This window comes from Oncorhynchus mykiss, chromosome 10 (assembly GCF_013265735.2).
Source record: "Oncorhynchus mykiss isolate Arlee chromosome 10, USDA_OmykA_1.1, whole genome shotgun sequence".
In the NCBI taxonomy this organism is placed as follows: domain Eukaryota; kingdom Metazoa; phylum Chordata; class Actinopteri; order Salmoniformes; family Salmonidae; genus Oncorhynchus; species Oncorhynchus mykiss.
The window spans coordinates 33,534,977-33,553,307 of NC_048574.1; the positions used below are offsets into that span (position 1 = coordinate 33,534,977).

The 18,331-nt window shown below is 40.4% G+C and overlaps 1 protein-coding gene across 2 annotated transcripts in view; it reads right to left on the reverse strand.

Moving 5' to 3' along the window:
• Positions 1–10,536, reverse strand: part of LOC110533678 (glycerophosphodiester phosphodiesterase domain-containing protein 5) — a 51,180-nt gene extending 40,644 nt beyond the window's left edge. Inside the window, exon 1 of one of the 2 annotated variants that reach the window (XM_036990086.1) lies at positions 10,189–10,536. The gene's annotated coding sequence lies outside the window, so the exon portion shown is untranslated. Of the gene's footprint in view, positions 1–9,844 lie in introns of both variants that reach the window. The other variant, XM_021618127.2, reaches the window with a different exon arrangement.
• Between the last annotated feature and the right edge of the window lie 7,795 nt (positions 10,537–18,331).

Consider the following 18,331-nt stretch of genomic DNA (forward strand, 5'->3'; position numbering starts at 1 on the left):
CCCCTATTGACACACTGTGGCTTTTCAGAACAAGAAATCTGATGACAGGCTAAATATTTGACTCTGTTAGGCTGTTCCATTCAAATGAATAGTTGAACACAAAAGTAAAGGCCTTACTTTTTCTTCTGAATAGGAGTCAAATAGACAGAAGGACATAGAGGGATGAAGTGTCAGCTGAAAAACACTCATACCCTACAATCAATCAAACTGCCTTAAACAGAAACTAAAGTTATTTTTAGCATCAAGTACAAGCACTCCTTAGGGTTTAACATATCAAACTGCCAATGGTTGATGCAGTTAACTGGGAAAAAAACCTATAACAAAGCCTTTCAAGCTATTTGGAATGTAACATTGACCCTGGGCAGGAAAAAATCTCTGCTAGTAAGACTTTGGATGCCTTTAAAGGATCGCTGCTGGGAGTTTCATAACTGGCACCTTTCTGTAGCTACCCACTGGGCACACACTCGTTGAATCAACGTTGTTTCCACGACATTTCCACAACTACCTAAGAAGACTCTGGTTCTCTCTCTGGGTGTTTCTCTTCCTTTACAATCGGTTTTAGAATTAGCTTCTCAGACAATGTTTTAGAACCATCCCCTCAAACGATATCAGTATTTTATAAACGGCCTCTAAAACGATAGCGGTTTGCTAGAATTGGCCTCAAGCAATAGTACCAGTCGGTATTCACGCAATAATTCCCCCCCCATTGTAAAAAAAGAGGTAACTTCGTCATTAATTTTACACAGAAATAACAAAAAAAAATGCAGAAAAGCTGCTGTGTACATGTAGCCAGGTAAATAATCCCGACCTACGGTTTGCAATGCTCCCACTTAGGGAAATAGAGCTTGCAAGAAGAGCCCTTAGGCTTCAGGCTATTCGATGTGGGAGAGTGGGAAATGTGGGGACTCGGTGTCCAAGTAGGCTACACGAAGCTGCGTGTGTGGAAAACATTTCATCACAGGTAAGATATTTAACTTGTTTAGTACAGTCTGTTTGTAACTCCACTCACTACTTGTAGCTGTATAGTCTGTTTGTTGGTGTTGTTGGTCTTGGCCCACTTAAAGTGGAACTGGCAGCATTTTAGCAACATGAAATCTTATAAAACCTGTTCATATACACCCCCAGGAAGAATATTACACTTTTTAACCTTTTCATATGTGAGTTCCAAATATCTCTAACGATCGCCCCAGCGGGAGTTGTTTTATGTACGTGATGTCAGAATGCATTCACTGTTCCAAAATGTGATTGTTACGCAACAGGACAGTTAATTAGCAGGCAGTGCGTGTTACCTATAGGCTGTTTCAACATGTCAATTTCAAATTATTTTCTAACAAGTTGTATTTTCTAACAACAGTTTGAATTGAGGTGTGTTTTGCCTCATTAATTCACATACAAGTAGCCAATTTCAGTGTTGCGGACAATTTATGTTTGAGGCTTTCCCTCTTCGAGGACAGCCCTTACCGATTTTGTCCACACATCAAGTATGCAGACTTGCACGAACTGGCACATTTTCTGGCTGGTGCTCACTTTGCCACCATTGTTGTTTTCCTTACAAATAATAACTGTGTGCTTTTCTATCGAAGTGCCTTATTTTCTCTATATCATGCGGTCTGTAGCATGAATTATGTATGTATGTATGCATGTATGTATGATAATATATTTAGTTTTATTCACGTTTTCAATTACTTGTGACAATTATTACATAGATTGTAACGGACACCTATGATGTATGTAAAATACTTTTTTGAAGGTTGTACTGATCATAATGAGCTAATGCTAAGCTATTTGCCAGCTATGTGTGGCGCCATGTTTGCTGACATTATACAATGGATTTTGGGTGTCACGTAAAAGTCTGTCAGACCAAAGATGTTATAATGATGTGAAGGACTGGTTCACTCATCTTTCAGGTAAACTTCCCGGAAATGAATTAAGGGAAGTGAATGATTGTAGACGACACAGCCCCTTCGACACACGTACTGCAAACAGACAACTCATCTCGTGTCCTCTTATTATCTTTGGTTAACGCAAAAAACAAGCGTGCACAAACCCATTGTTGGATTACTTTCGATTTCAAGAAAGTGTTTTACTCAATTATTTAGATCAATGTTGAGCTCAACCGTAATGTGACGAATTATAAATAGTAATTGCCATTAACTAATTCATATTGTGTTTTCTGTCAGCTAAGCGTTATCTAAATATCACCGCTAGTGTTATGTCAATATTTCTTCAGTTAGCGCTAGGACTAATGTAGCTTACATTTTCCGGTTTGGATGACTGTGTATGCTGTTGGTACTTCTGTGAATGTCTGAACATGGCATCCAAAAATAAACTTCTCATATTCAGGACATAATTTTATAAAAGGACTGTGTTTGTGCAAAATGTTTCTGTGAAAAAAACAGTGTGGCTAGCTCAAAAGCTGACTGTCCAGTTTCGATTGACGCAATAATCTAAATAAGTGTTCTAATGCTGCAGGGACCACTGTAGAATGATCACTCTTTTGTTGGGATTTACAACCTGATAGCAATATTTTTTGGACTACCAAGAAATGTATTGGTGAATTATATTAATCATGCATTGAACTGCATCCCTCTATTCTACCAACAATGCCTTAGTGTACACCATGGAATGTTGAGTCAAATATAACCTATTTTTAAAACCTTTTATAAAGTTGTATTTTTTTTAGCATAAACTGGGATTTTTATCTTTTTGACTGATATTATGATTGCCAATATGAAACAGACAAAGTAATTAAAACGCTGGCAGTTCCACTTTAATGTTCTGGTCTAGCATTTTCTTAAACAGGGGCACGAGGGAAGCCCTACAATATTACATTTTTCTAAGTAGTGAGAATGCTAGGCAGCAGCCGATGTTGAAAATAATCTTTAGACATGTTGTACTTTTCTTCAATGTAGTTTTGCAACTGACTAAAACTAGCAGAAAACACAAAAATTGCGCTTGAAAAAGGTCAAGCTTTTGCAGTGAGCCACCTGGGTAACCTAGGTAACCACATATTGTTTTCCCCACAGCTGGGCAGTGTCACTATGCTCTAATACAGACGGGGTCTATAGCAGTTTTCTAGAATGGGCCTCTGACGACAGCAGTGTTCTAGAATTGTCCTCTCAGACGACAGCACATTACAAAGTTGCCTGTGTCATTAGAATCATCAGCCCATAGTTATTCATAGAATAATCCACTGAGTTTCAGCCATGGATATGTCTAAAATTAGCCCTTTATATCGGTCAGTGTCACTTATTTCCAAGCTCCTCCATTATTCATTCATTCCCTCATGAAAAATATATCACACATGAATTATTCATCCCTGGATCTCTCATTCAGTATATTCACTGCCCCACAATAGGGTTTGAGCAATGTTCTCATTAGCTACTCATCAAAGGGATGGTAGGACATAACACATTTACTATTGCCCTCATCGTGAAAACAAGGCTTCAGACATGACCCATACATGTCAAATCAATCATCACCGAGGTGGCTGGTGCCAGAAATAGCCTTTGCTGACACCGTGTTATGTACCTGACTTTATCAGATGGTGGGAGGATGTGACTTTTAATGGCTTAATGAGATGTTCCTCAGTAGCAAAGCTGTATAACCTCTTGGCCAGCATTTGATAATTTATGCAGTCTCCCAAGTAGCGGCCTAATCATTCATTCATTAATGATGATTCAGACCTGACAGATGACGTATGTTGGGAAAAGCAGAACACAACAGAGTCTGGAAAGTGTTGTTACAAATGCAGTGACTATATAATATCTCTACCAGAATATCAAATGCAAAAAGACTGACAATTTCATTTAACAGAGACCTTAGAGTTACTATGACTGAGATGTTACAACTGCCCTGGTGCATTTGGCTGCTGTGATAACTTAAGAGCTCATCCCAACCTTCTCTCTAAACTTGAATATATTACTGACCAACACACAAGACAAAGATAGGAAGAGATCCACATCACAATATTGTTGGCCAACACCTGCTCAAAAGATTTCAGACAGTGTATAACCTTCTAGAAGGTAAAACTGTCAAAACAGGCCTATATTTTTATTGTATTCAAATACCAAGCTAGATGGTTGCATTCATGTCTTTACTGGCTATTTCTTCATTTGGCCTTTCATTTATATATTTGGTTATAGATCAGGAGACGGGGAACATTTTGCATGAAGTTGCCCTTCTGCAATCTGTAACTATATTGCACAGTGAGTCACATGATTCTAGCTTATCCCGGATTAAACATATTGAGAGTGTTACAACTATCCTGTGTTAGAACCACATCAGCTGTAAATACTCAGCTGTAGGCCTAAACTGTACTTTCAGACAAGGTGTATAAAACTAAACTAGATTTGAAGCAACTGGGCCAGTCCTTTTTGCATTAGTTACTAGTACAGTTACTGTGTGGTTATTTGGTAATTATGCAAGTGAATACAATTTAACTAGGTATCAGTGCAACTTCATGTATAGTGAGACATTAGGTAGGTACAGTATGATGATGGTGATGAAATATTGTGAATTCTTATACATTTCAAATCATTTTTAAACAGTGCAGGTCTGGTCAGCCACTGTGGGCTAGCTGACCTAGGACAATTAACATGTTTTAAATAAATTAGGGGACATCGGGATGGTTCTAACACAGGATAGTTGTAACACTCAATATGTTTAATCAGGGACAAGCTAGAATCATATGACTCACTGTGCACATGGTCAGTTTAGTCCTCAACGCTCATCTGAAGAAGCAAGACCCTGTGATAAACTGCAGATTTTAATGACATTAATCTGATTGAGGTAAGAAATACATTTTTTTTCACCAAATTTGTTTTTGCGCTGGCATCACCTGCTTTGTCGTTAGATTCACCAAACTGTGATCAGGTTTATAACCAGCGTGTGTAGACGTAGTTGATGTAAGTTAACAATGCTAAAGTTTGAACATGTAAATAAATTGAAGATAGCTAATGGCTGCAAGGGTCAGCATTAGTTGTGATGCGCCTAAGGAGGTCTGGATGCTGGGAATTAAATTGATGGACCCACCAAGCCCGTACCCAGGGACTACCATACCACTGTCACAACAGTGAGTCTGATTGAGTGAACATGTCCAACATTTCCTCTCACAGACACAAAAAACACGTGTTTTTGGAACACTTCACATGTGACACAGTGCTTTTAACAGTGTTTTCATCTTACATATTTGACTACATTGTGTATGTACAGTTTAAGTCGGAAGTTTACATAAACCTTGGCCAAAAACGTTTAAACTCACTTTTCACAATTGCTGACATTTATTCCTAGTACAAAAATGCCTGTCTTAGGTCAGTTAGGATCACCACTTTCTTCAACTTGCAAGCCTCCCCCTTTTTCCTCCAAACATATCGTTATGGCAAAACAGTTCTATTTTTGTTTCATCAGACCAGAGGATATTTCTCCAAAAAGTATGATCTTTGTTCCCAATGTGCAGTTGCAAACCGTAGTCTGGCTTTTTTTTAATGGCGGTTTTGTAGCAGTGGCTTCTTCCTTGCTGAGCGGCCTTTCAGGTTATGTCGATACAGGACTCGTTTTACTGTGGATATAGATACATTTGTACCCGTTTCCTCCAGCATCTTCACAAGGTCCTTTGCTGTTGTTCTGGGATTGATTTGCACTTTTCGCACCAAAGTACGTTCATCTCTAGGAGACAGAACGCGTCTCCTTCCTGAGCGGTATGACGGCTGTGTGGTCCCATGGTGTTCATACTTGCGTGCTATTGTTTGTACAGATGAAGATGGTACCTTCAGGCGTTTGGAAATTGCTCCCAAGGATGAACCAGGTCTTGACTAATTTCTTTTGATTTCCCCATGATGTCAAGCAAGGTTTGAAGGTAGGCCTTGAAATACATCCACCGGTACACCTCCAATTGACTAAAATTATGTAATTTAGCCTATCAGAAGCTTCTAAAGCCATGGCAATTTTCTGGATTTTCAAAGCTGTTTAAAACGTCTTAGAGCTGCAATCCCGTTAATGGGATGATATGACAACAGCCAGTGAAAGTGCAGGGTGCCAAATTCAAACAGAAATCTCATAATTAAAATTCCTCAAACATACATGTATTGTATACCTTTTTAAAAGGTAATCTTGTTGTTAATCCCACCACAGTGTCCGATTTCAAATAGGCTTTACAGCGTAAGCACCACAAACGATTATGTTAGGTGACCACCAACTCACAGAAAAACCCAGCCATTTTTCCAGCCAAAGAGAGTAGTCACAAAAAGCACAAATAGAGATAAAATGAATCACTAACCTTTGATGATCTTCATCAGATGACACTCATAGGACTTCATGTTACACAATACATGTATGTTTTGTTTGATAAAGTTCCTATTTACATAAAAAAAACTGAGTTTACATTGGCGCGTACGTTCACTAGTTCCAAAAACATCCAGTGATTTTGTATAGCCACATCAATTCAACAGAAATACTCATCATAAATGTAGATGAAAATACAAGTTATACACATGGAATTATAGGTATACATCTCCTTAATGCAACCGCTGTGTCAGATTTCCAAAAAACTTTACGGAAAAAGCAAACCATGCAAAAATCTGAGACAGCGCTCAGAAAATAAATATAATTATCCGCCATGTTGGAGTCAACAGAAATCACATTATAAATATTCCCTTACCTTTGATGATCTTCATCAGAATTTACTCCCAGGAATCCTAGTTCCACAATAAATGCTTGATTTATTTGATAATGTCCATTATTTATGTCCAAGTAACTACTTTTGTTAGCACGTTTAGTACACAAATCCAAACGCTCGTGCAGGTCCAGCCGAACATCGGACGAAAACTTCAAAAAGTTATATTACAGGTCGAAGAAACTTTTCAAACTAAGTATAGAATCCATCTTTAGGGTGTTGTTATCATAAATCTTCAATAAAGTTCCAACCGGATAATTATTTTGTGTGTAGAGAAGCCATGGAACGCAGGTCGCTATCATGTGAATTGCGCGTGACCAACCCTTGGCTCTCTGCCAGACACCTGGCTCATTCAGCTCCCATTCAGTCCCACAACACAGTAGAAGCCTCATTCAAGTTTCTAAAGACGGTTGACATCGAGTGGAAGGCCTAGGAAGTGCAACTTCATCCATATCCCACTGTGAATTCAATAGGGGCTGGGTTGGAAGTCGACCAACCTCAGATTTCTTACTTCCTGTTTGGATTTCTTCTCAGGTTTTTGCCTGCCATATGAGTTCTGTTATACTCACATCATTCAAACAGTTTTAGAAACTTCAGAGTGTTTTCTATCCAATACTACTAATAATATGCATATATTAGCAACTGGGACTGAGGAGCAGGCCGTTGACTCTGGACACCTCTGGGCACCTTTCATTCAAGCTACTCAATACTGCCCCTGCAGCCATAAGAGGTTTTAAAGGAACAGTTAACAGTGTATGTAAACTTCTGACCCACTGGCATTGTGATACAGTGAATTAAGTGAAATAATCTGTCTAAACAATTGTTGGAAAAATGACTTGTGTCATGCACACAGTAGATGTCCTAACAGACTTGCCAAAACTATAGACCCGATGCCAAATTAACTGTAAGTTACTGAAGAGTTGTCCAGTGTTTTCTGTTTTTCTATATTTTGTAGAGCGGTTAAAAAACAAGTTAACGACTCCAACCTAAGTGTATGTAAACTTCCGACTTCAACTGTATATTTATACAGTAATTATTATTTAATGTGTCATCATCTGGGATTTGAACTCACAACTTCTTGGTTGCCGGCATTATGATATTTCTGCTATGCCACCACACCTGTATTCCTGCACTTGTTAAATATACGCTTTAAGAAAAACTATGATATTGTATTTCTCATAATGATTCAGGAGTAACATTGAAACAACATACAGAATACCCTCAAATTGCTGAAATATGTCAATTAAATCAACGATGAGAGAAAAGTCAGATTAACTGATAACTAAAAGAGCACTGCAGATGGCACTCTCAATGCCTATAATAAATCTATGCACAGAATGTGTAGGGGAATGCTACAGACATTATTGCTCAGCAGAAAGATCAGCACACCTAAAATCCAGAAAGTGGGAGTCCAAATCCCAGGTGGGGTTATATTTGAGATGGAACAGCATACCACTTACTTTAAAACCACCATACCATTACTTTACTTATAATGGTTTGGGACTATCTGGGACCATTACATAACATTTGTGTGCTTAATCTACGTCACTTTTGTTTTCAGCAGACTTCGCAATGGGCTTTGAACGGGGCACCTGGCTCACTTCCGGGAGGCAGCCCAGTTCCAAAATGAATGCAATCACTTTTTACCTGGTGTAACAATGTCTCTTCCGTCCCTCTCCTCGCCCCAACCTGGGCTCGAACCAAGGACCCTCTGAACACATCAACAACTGCCTCCCACAAAGCATTGTTACCCATCACTCCACCCATCACTCCACAAAAGCTGCAGCCCTTGCAGAGCAAGGGAAACAACTACTTCAAGGTCTCAGAGTGAGTGATGTCACCAATTGAAACGCTATTAGCGCGCACCCCGCTAACTAACTAGCCATTTCACCCCCCTTTCATGCAGCACCCAGTGATCCGAGTCAACAGCATCAATGTAACAGTTCTGCTTCTGTCCCTCTCCAACCTGGGCTCGAACCAGGGACCCTCTGAACACATCAGCAAAACCACTGGGCAGATAGGATAGTGGTTAGAGCGTTGGGCCAGTAACAGAAAGGTTGCTGAATCGAATCCCTGAACTGACGAGGTGAAAATCTGTTGTTCTGCCCCTGAGCAAGGCAGTTACCCCACTGTCCCCTGAGTGCCAAAGACATGGATGTCAATTAAGGCAGCCCCCCATACTTCTTTGATTCAGAGGGGTTGGGTTAAATGTGGAAGACACATTTCAGTTGAATGCATTCAGTTATACAACTGACTAGGTATCCCACAAAGCATTGTTATCTATTGCTCCACAAAAGCCACGGCCCTTGCAGAGCAAGGGAAACAATTACGTCAAGATCTCAGAGGGAATGACGTCACCGATTGAAAAACTATTAGCGTGCACTCCGCTAACTAGCTAGCCATTTCACACCTGTTACACTGGGGCAACCTGTGTCAGATAATCAAATCCCTTCAATATCTAATGTGAAGTGTTCCAAAAACACATTTTCATATGTGAAATGTTACATGAAGTGTTCCAAAAACATGTTTTCATATGTGAAACGTTACATGAACTGTTCGAAAAACATGTTTTCACGTGATCACATTAACTTCACATAAAATCACATGTCATCACACAAGATCACACGTGTTCACATGTGGAATTCATTTGTTTTTTTCCCATAAGGGACACCACAAACATTCAATTGTTTAGTCCAGATGTTGTAGTTTAGAAGGGCCAGTTAATGGAACGTAAAAATAATAAACATTTTATTAATTCGGCTGTTCTCATGTTCTCAATAAAAGCTATCAATATGTCGTTGAATGTCGTGATTTATGCATTTATTCAAACTGTTACATTTCCCCAAGCTCTGTTTCAACTGACCCGAAGGCGGGGTAATGTTTCCACAGAGCCACAATTTATCTGTTTTATTTAGAGAGATAATACCTATACCCATGTGTGGCAGACAGATGGAAGCTGTTCCTATCACGTTGAATGCAGTAGCTCAAACAATCTATGAGAAATTGACAAAAATGTCAGAAGTGTTACAGCCATCACCGGGTCTCCCCCACAGTACAGTCTGACCAGTCTACAGTCTGGTCATCAATGTCTCATTAGGACTCATGAAATGATCGCTGGTAAACAAGGCAAGCCACACAGTAGGCTGTGATATTGGTCGGTTTAACACTCACCTTCCCTCCACGACTGCGTATCTTCTCCAAAGCAAAAGTTATAAAACTAGGTAGCCTATTAGATATATCGGTCATAGCCATATTCCCGTGATAGTACACCGATACTTGTCCCCTCGTTGAAGTTATTGCGGGTTCGTCCGAATTCAAATAATTCGCTAAACTTTGTGGTTGCGCGAGAATTAGGTTTCGGGTTTTGTCGGCAAACCATCGAATGACAAAATATGACATTTAGGGTACATAAACTACAGTCGTGGGCGCACCGAGAATGCTCATTTCCAATGACAATGTCCGAAGTGAATTTTCATTGGAATTCTAACAAAATAACTCACAGGATTGTGACTCACCGAAGGTTTACACACTTCTCAGAAAAGGATAGAACCTTAATCCGTCCTACACGGTGTGGGTGGAGCTGCAGTGAACACACTTTGCTCTGAGAGACCTGTTACGAAAAGGCTATGTATCCTCTGCCCGGCACTAATTCAGGGTATGGGCTTTAGAAACTAGCAGCCTGGTATCATAGGTTAGACGTAACATAGTACACATAAACCAGGGACTGTCAAATTATACTGGACAAAAATATAAATGCAACATGTAAAGTGTGGTCCCATGTTTCATGGGCTTAAAGAAAATATCCCAGACATTTCCATACACACAAAAAGCTTATTTATCTCAAAGGTTGTGCAAAAATGTGTGTACATCCCTGTTAGTGGGCATTTCTTCTTTGCCAAGATAATCCATCAACCTGACAGGTGTGGCATATCAAGAAGCTGATTAAACAGCATGATCATTACATAGGTGCACCTTGTGATGAGGACAATAAAAGGCCACTCTAAAATGTGCAGTTTCGTCACACAACATAATGCCACAGTTGTCTCAAGTTTAGAGGGAGCGTGCAATTGGCATGATGACTGCAGAAATGTCAACCATTGAATATTCATTTCTCTACCATAAGCTGCCTCTAATGTAATTTTAGAGAATTTGGCAGTATGTCCAATCAGCCTCACAACTGCAGACCACGTGTAACCACGCCAGTCTAGGACCTCCACATCCGGCTTCTTTACCTGCGGGAACATGCGACCAGCCACCCAGACAGCTGATGAAACTGAGGAGTATTTCTGTCTGTAATAAAGCATTTTTGTGGGGAAAAACATATTCTTATTGGCTGGGTCAGGCTTCCAAGTGGTGGGCCTATGCCCTCCCAGGCCCACCCCTGTCTGCGCCCCTGCCCAGTCATGTGAAATCCATATATTATGGCCTAATGAATTTATTTCAATTGACTGATTTCCTTATATGAACTGTACCTCAGCCAAATCTTTGAAATTGTTGCATGTTGCGTTCATATGTATGTTCAATATAGTATGATATGTTATGTTAGGTATGGTTATATAAGACAGTAGGTTACTTACTTCAGGATAAAAACGAAAGTAGGGCCTAAAGGTTGTGTGTTCGAATCTCATCATGGAATTTAGCATTTTAGCTAATTAGCAATTAATTAATTACAATTAATTACTACTTGTTAGCTAACCCTTCCCCTAACCTTAACCCTTTAACCTAACGCCTAACCTTAACCCAAAACCCTTAGCCTAGCTAGCCACCTAGCCACCTGGCTAACGTTAGCCTCAACAAATTGGAATTCATAAAATATGATACATTTAGCTAAATCATAACATCTTGTATGATTGTAATTTGTAACATATTTTTAAGAATTGCAATTCACAACATACCATACAAATTGGAATGCATACCATATCATACACAATATGGACATCCAGAAATTAATACATATCAAATTAAAATGTAACTTATCATACTAATTGGAGTGTAATGGATTTACATTCACTATGTTATGTCTACCCCTGATCTAGGTTGCAGCTAGTGACTGACAATGAGCATCTGATATATGATCAGATTAATCAGAATAAGGCCCACACATTGGATAGGTAAATAAAAGTGCACAATGTATAGGACATTTTCCATTTTCCAAAGGACTCAATTACTGAATGATCAATTATTTTCCATAGGTTCCCTGGATAATCGTCCTAAATCATTACGGCTGGTCATTTTTACAGGGTGAATTTGGTATTGATGCTTGAATTAATTTTTTATTTAACTAGGCAAGTTATTTAAGAACTATTTTTTATTTACAATGATGGCCTACCCCGGCCAAACTCGGATGACGCTGGCCCAATTGTGTGTCACCCTATGGGACTCGCAATCATGGCTGGACGTGTGATAGTTTGGATTTGAACTAGGGACTGTAGTGACACCTCTTGCACTAAGATGCAGTGCCTTAGTGCTGCGATACTCGGGAGCCCTAATTGACATGTCCTGCACTATTTCATAATTTCCATCACTTAACATTTCAACTGTTCTCCTTGATGATGTCTATGGTACCTCCAAGAATCAGGATGGCTGCCCTTCGCAGGTGCCATCTAGCACCAACCCCTGTTACAGCTCTGAGGCAGTGAGCCAACACCAGGCACAGGGAGGGAGTGACATCCAGCAGGAGATTTATTCCAGGCCTAACGGCCACAGATTAAACCCCTGGTTTGGGAGATGTTTGTGTCAGGTACCTCTAAACTTGTGTAACTGACAAGTGGAGTAAATTTACTTAATCTTGTAACAGAAGTTGGTGAGCAAAGAAGGTTAGGTGGGTCTACACACTTTCTGTGTCTCTCTGTTTCTGAGAGCACTATTCTGTAGATTAACTGCACTGATTTATAAGGGGGTTTAGAAGGAGTTTATACTGTTAATACATTTATTGATTGTTTTCTAACTGTTTATTACAGATTTATAAACTATGGTTGAAATTGTGTGACTGTCACTGGAAAAAAACAACATATATCTCAATCCTAGTCAAGAGAGTTACAGAGCTTGTGGCTGCATGAATAATTCCCCAGCACTTGGCAGACCCTGGTGGTGAATCATCATCATCTCCTGTATTCATTTGATGATTTTCATCCACCAGAGGAAGCTATTGCCTTCTGTATCTCACACAGCTAACTTGAGGGCCTCTCTTTACATTTGTCCAGTTCCAAATGTAAACTAGTCCCTAATAGACACACCGTCTGAAAGGACTGTCTACGTGAGTAAGCAATATGATGAAAATTACACCTATAATTTATGTCTGATACTAATTGTCTACACAAACTCCATTCGTCAGTGTAGTGGTCTTCAATCATCATTCAAAATACCTACTGTGTGTGCAGGATTTTGCTGTAGCCCAGCAATAACACACCTGATTCCTCTAATAATATCAACTAACCCCTTGATTAGAATCAGATATGTTAGTACTGGGATGGAACAAAATCCTGCTCAGTGGGTCTTCAGGGACATGATTGAAGAACACTGCATAAATGGGATCGGAATGAACTATATCAAAATATCTCTAAACCCTTTCACGCCTTCCAGACAGGCACTAAACTACTGTACCAGAGTTTGTACAGTAAATCACATATTTGAGTAGGTTTGGCCATAGTTGGTGATATTAAAACAGCTGAAGGTTGCATCAGCATGCAGGGCAACCTTACTGAGGTCTTACATCATAAGAAGATCAGGCAACATTCCATTACTAACAGAAGAATACCCCCACACTGTGACCTGCTTCCTCACAGCAGAGAGCTCAGATTTGAGACAAAAGTTAAGGTTTGCTGAAAAATAGTTTACAGCTGAAGAATAAGGTGTCTCTTGGGGATGCTCTTCTGCTTCAATACATGAGAACTGTGAGCTATATTAACATATGGAAGTTGCCATTCTCAAAATAGAGGATTTACAAAAAAATGTTTTACTCATCCTCTAAACCAGAGTATCCAAAACTTGGTCTCTTGGGCAAAAGGCTAAATGTGCACCCAGGTGGGGCCCCAGGACAGAGTTTTGGATACTCTGGTTTAGAGCATGAGTAAAAAAATGTTTGTCAATTCTCTGATTCAAATAACCAACTCATCATCAAGCTTTGATTATTTTAATCAGCGCGGTAGCATTAGGGCAAAAACCCAAACATGCACCCCTGTGAGGCCCCAGGACCGAGTTTGGGAAACCCTGCTCTAAACTGATGGTTCTTTTAAAGATAAAATAACTGATGGTTCTCTCAAACAAAAAAGTACTTTATTTGATACACAAAACATGAAAAAAAACCTCCCTTATTAATGAGTTAATTTAATTTAGTAAGTGCAGCTAAGGTGCTGAAACCTGTTTTCGCTTGAATGCTTATTTTCCCCCCTCCATGATCTGTGTCTCCACTCCTATGCTACGTGTTATTTCTGGATGTGGAAACAAGGCAGGCCATCACAGGAAGCTGTACAACATGGAGACGGATGCACATCCTGTTCCCCTGCCCCTTTTCCCTACTGTATGTTGATGGGATTCCCATGCTGCTATTGTTGCTATTTTTACATGCATCTTGCAATAATTTGCAGGCAGTAACCAAAGTGAGCTATGAAGTTCTATGTGAAGGTTTATTCAATCCAGTCATCCAATAATGATAGAGAACATTGTGTTTGCCTTTGTCTATAAGATCTTAGTTGGAGACTGCACTTTATAGCCCTTTATATACTGTACACAGCCTTACCACAATGAAAGCAATAACGGACTGGTCTGTAAGAATGTGTAGAAATGTGTGCAAAAACCACAAGATGTTATCAACCATTACAGTATGTAAAGAGGGTCTCTTCCATCAAGTTCAACAACTGAGACATAAACTGAACAAGTTCCACAGACATGTGACTAACAGAAATTGAATAATGTGTCCCTGAATAAAGGAGGGGGTCCAAATCAAAAGTAAGTCAGTATCTGGAGTGGACACCAGCTGCATTAAGTACTGCAGTGCAACTTCTCCTCATGGACTGCACCAGATTTGCCAGTTCTTTCTGTGAGATGTTACCCCACTCTTCCACCAAGGCACCTGCAAGTTCCCAGACATTTCTGGGGGGAATGGCCCAAGCCCTCACCCTCCGATTCAACAGGTCCCAGGCGTGCTCAATGGGATTGAGATCCGGGCTCTTCGCTGGCCATGGCAGAACACTGACATTCCTGTCTTGCAAGAAATCACGCACAGAACGAGCAGTATGGCTGGTGGCATTGTCATGCTGGAGGGTCATGTCAGGATGAGCCTGCAGGAAGGGTACCACATGAGGGAGGAGGATGTCTTCCCTGTAACGCACAGCGTTGAGATTGTCTGCAATAACAACAAGCTCAGTCCGATGATGCTGTGACACACCACCTCAGACCATGACGAACCCTCCACCTCCAAATGGATCCCGCTCCAGAGTACAGGCCTCGGTGTAACGCTCTTTCTTTCGACGATAAATGCGAATCCGACCATTACCCCTGATGAGACAAAACCGCGACTCGTCAATGAAGAGCACTTTTTGTCAGTCCTGTCTGATCCAGCGATGGTGGGTTTGTGCCAATAGGCAACGTTGTTTCCGGTGATGTCTGGTGAGGACTTGCCTTACAACAGGCCTACAAGCCCTCAGTCCAGCCTCTCTCAGCCTATTGCGGACAGTCTGAGCACTGATGGAGGGATTGTGCGTTCCTGGTGTAACTCGAGCAGTTGTTGTTGCCATCCTGTACCTGCCCAACAGGTGTGAGGTTTGGATGCACCGATCCTATGCAGGTGTTGTTACATGTGGTCTGCCACTGCGAGGATGATCAGCTGTCCGTCCTGTCTCCCTGTAGCGCTGTCTTAGATGTCTCACAGTACGGACATTGCAATTAATTGCCCTGGTCACATCTGCAGTCCTCATGCGTCCTTTCAGCATGGCTAAGGCACGTTCACGTAGATGAGCAGGGACCCTGGGTATCTTTCTTTTGGTGTTTTTCATAGTCAGTAGAAAGGCCTCTTTAGTGTCCTAAATTTTCATAACTGTGACCTTAATTGCTTACCGTCTGTAAGCTGTTAGTGTTTTAACGACCGTCCCACAGGTACAGTGCCTTGCGAAAGTATTCGGCCCCCTTGAACTTTGCGACCTTTTGCCACATTTCAGGCTTCAAACAAAGATATAAAACTGTATTTTTTTGTGAAGAATCAACAACAAGTGGAACACAATCATGAAGTGGAACGACATTTATTGGATATTTCAAACTTTTTTAACAAATCAAAAACTGAAAAATTGTCCGTGCAAAATTATTCAGCCCCTTTACTTTCAGTGCAGCAAACTCTCTCCAGAAGTTCAGTGAGGATCTCTGAATGATCCAATGTTGACCTAAATGACTAATGATGATAAATACAATCCACCTGTGTGTAATCAAGTCTCCATATAAATGCATCTGCACTGTGATAGTCTCAGAGGTCCGTTAAAAGCGCAGAGAGCATCATGAAGAACAAGGAACACACCAGGCAGGTCCGAGATACTGTTGTGAAGAAGTTTAAAGCCGGATTTGGATACAAAAAGATTTCCCTAGCTTTAAACATCCCAAGGAGCACTGTGCAAGCGATAATATTGAAATGGAAGGAGTATCAGACCACTGCAAATCTACCAAGACCTGGCCGTCCCTCTAAACTTTCAGCTCATACAAGGAGAAGACTGATCAGAGATGCAGCCAAGAGGCCCATGATCACTCTGGATGAACTGCAGAGATCTACAGCTGAGGTGGGAGACTCTGTCCATAGGACAACCATCAGTCGTATATTGCACAAATCTGGCCTTTATGGAAGAGTGGCAAGAAGAAAGCCATTTCTTAAAGATATCCATAAAAAGTGTTGTTTAAAGTTTGCCACAAGCCACCTGGGAGACACACCAAACATGTGGAAGAAGGTGCTCTGGTCAGATGAAACCAAAATTGAACTTTTTGGCAACAATGCAAAACGTTATGTTTGGCGTAAAAGCAACACAGCTGAACACACCATCCCCACTGTCAAACATGGTGGTGGCAGCATCATGGTTTGGGCCTGCTTTTCTTCAGCAGGGACAGGGAAGATGGTTAAAATTGATGGGAAGATGGATGGAGCCAAATACAGGACCATTCTGGAAGAAAACCTGATGGTGTCTGCAAAAGACCTGAGACTGGGACGGAGATTTGTCTTCCAACAAGACAATGATCCAAAACATAAAGCAAAATCTACAATGGAATGGTTCAAAAATAAACATATCCAGGTGTTAGAATGGCCAAGTCAAAGTCCAGACCTGAATCCAATTGAGAATGTGTATAAAGAACTGAAAACTGCTGTTCACAAATGCTCTCCATCCAACCTCACTGAGCTCGAGCTGTTTTCCAAGGAGGAATGGGAAAAAATGTCAGTCTCTCGATGTGCAAAACTGATAGAGACATACCCCCAGCGACTTACAGCTGTAATCGCAGCAAAAGGTGGCGCTACAAAGTATTAACTTAAGGGGGCTGAATAATTTTGCACGCCCAATTTTTCAGTTTTTGATTTGTTAAAAAAGTTTGAAATATCCAATAAATGTCGTTCCACTTCATGATTGTGTCCCACTTGTTGATGATTCTTCACAAAAAAATACAGTTTTATATCTTTATGTTTGAAGCCTGAAATCTGGCAAAAGGTCGCAAAGTTCAAGGGGGCCGAATACTTTCGCAAGGCACTGTACATGTTCACTAATTGTTTATGGTTCATTGAACAAGCATGGGAAACCGTGTTTAAACCCTTTACAATGAAGATCTGTGAAGATATTTGGACTTTTACGAATGATCTTTGAAAGACAGGGTCCTGAAAAAGGGACGTTTCTTTGTTTGCTGAGTTTAGTACAAAAGCACTAAACATGTAGCTGAAAGCTATGCTTTTCATGTTGAGGTTGAAGATATGGTGTGGGGTTACTTTTTTCATCCTCAAACCAATGTTGGCTCTATGTAAGTAGTTCAGTAATCTAAACATCAACAGAACATGCTTCTTATACATAGCCTTTTCACTCTAGCAGTGCTGAGGCGTAGCCAATGTAATATGACCTAATTTCTAATATGATGTCACAAATTCCTTGGCACCAAACACTGGGCTACTGTGGCATGTTGAGTGATTTCCTAAACTTTATTGCTGCTCAGTAGAAACACTACTATGTTTGAGAGTACCTAAATGGGTGCTTTTTAGACAAGGAATAATTGGATATACTGCATGTCCACAGAGGAAAAAATTGTGCCCATTTTTGGGAAAAGAGAATCAAACTATGTGCCGTTAGACACCAGGGCATTTTAACAATTTGGCATGGCCCAGCATTGAATGGACACATCCCCCTCCTGCATCCCACGCTACAAGCCTCGCAAATCAGACAGACACAGCCGCAAACGTGGCACTGGGAGGAAGAGGTGGACAGTAAAACCTTCGCAACTAGAAAGTAAACTTTACTAAATCATAACAATTATAATACCGAAGTACTTTCTACACCCTAAAAATGATTATTCTTCAGCCTTCAGCCTTGCAGTAGGGCTATGGTAAATCATGTTGCATGGTCTAAAACTGTGTACAGTATATTAAATAAGTATAATTTCAGAATACAGAACTATGAACTTTACAGAAACTCTGCCAGATGTCTGTCG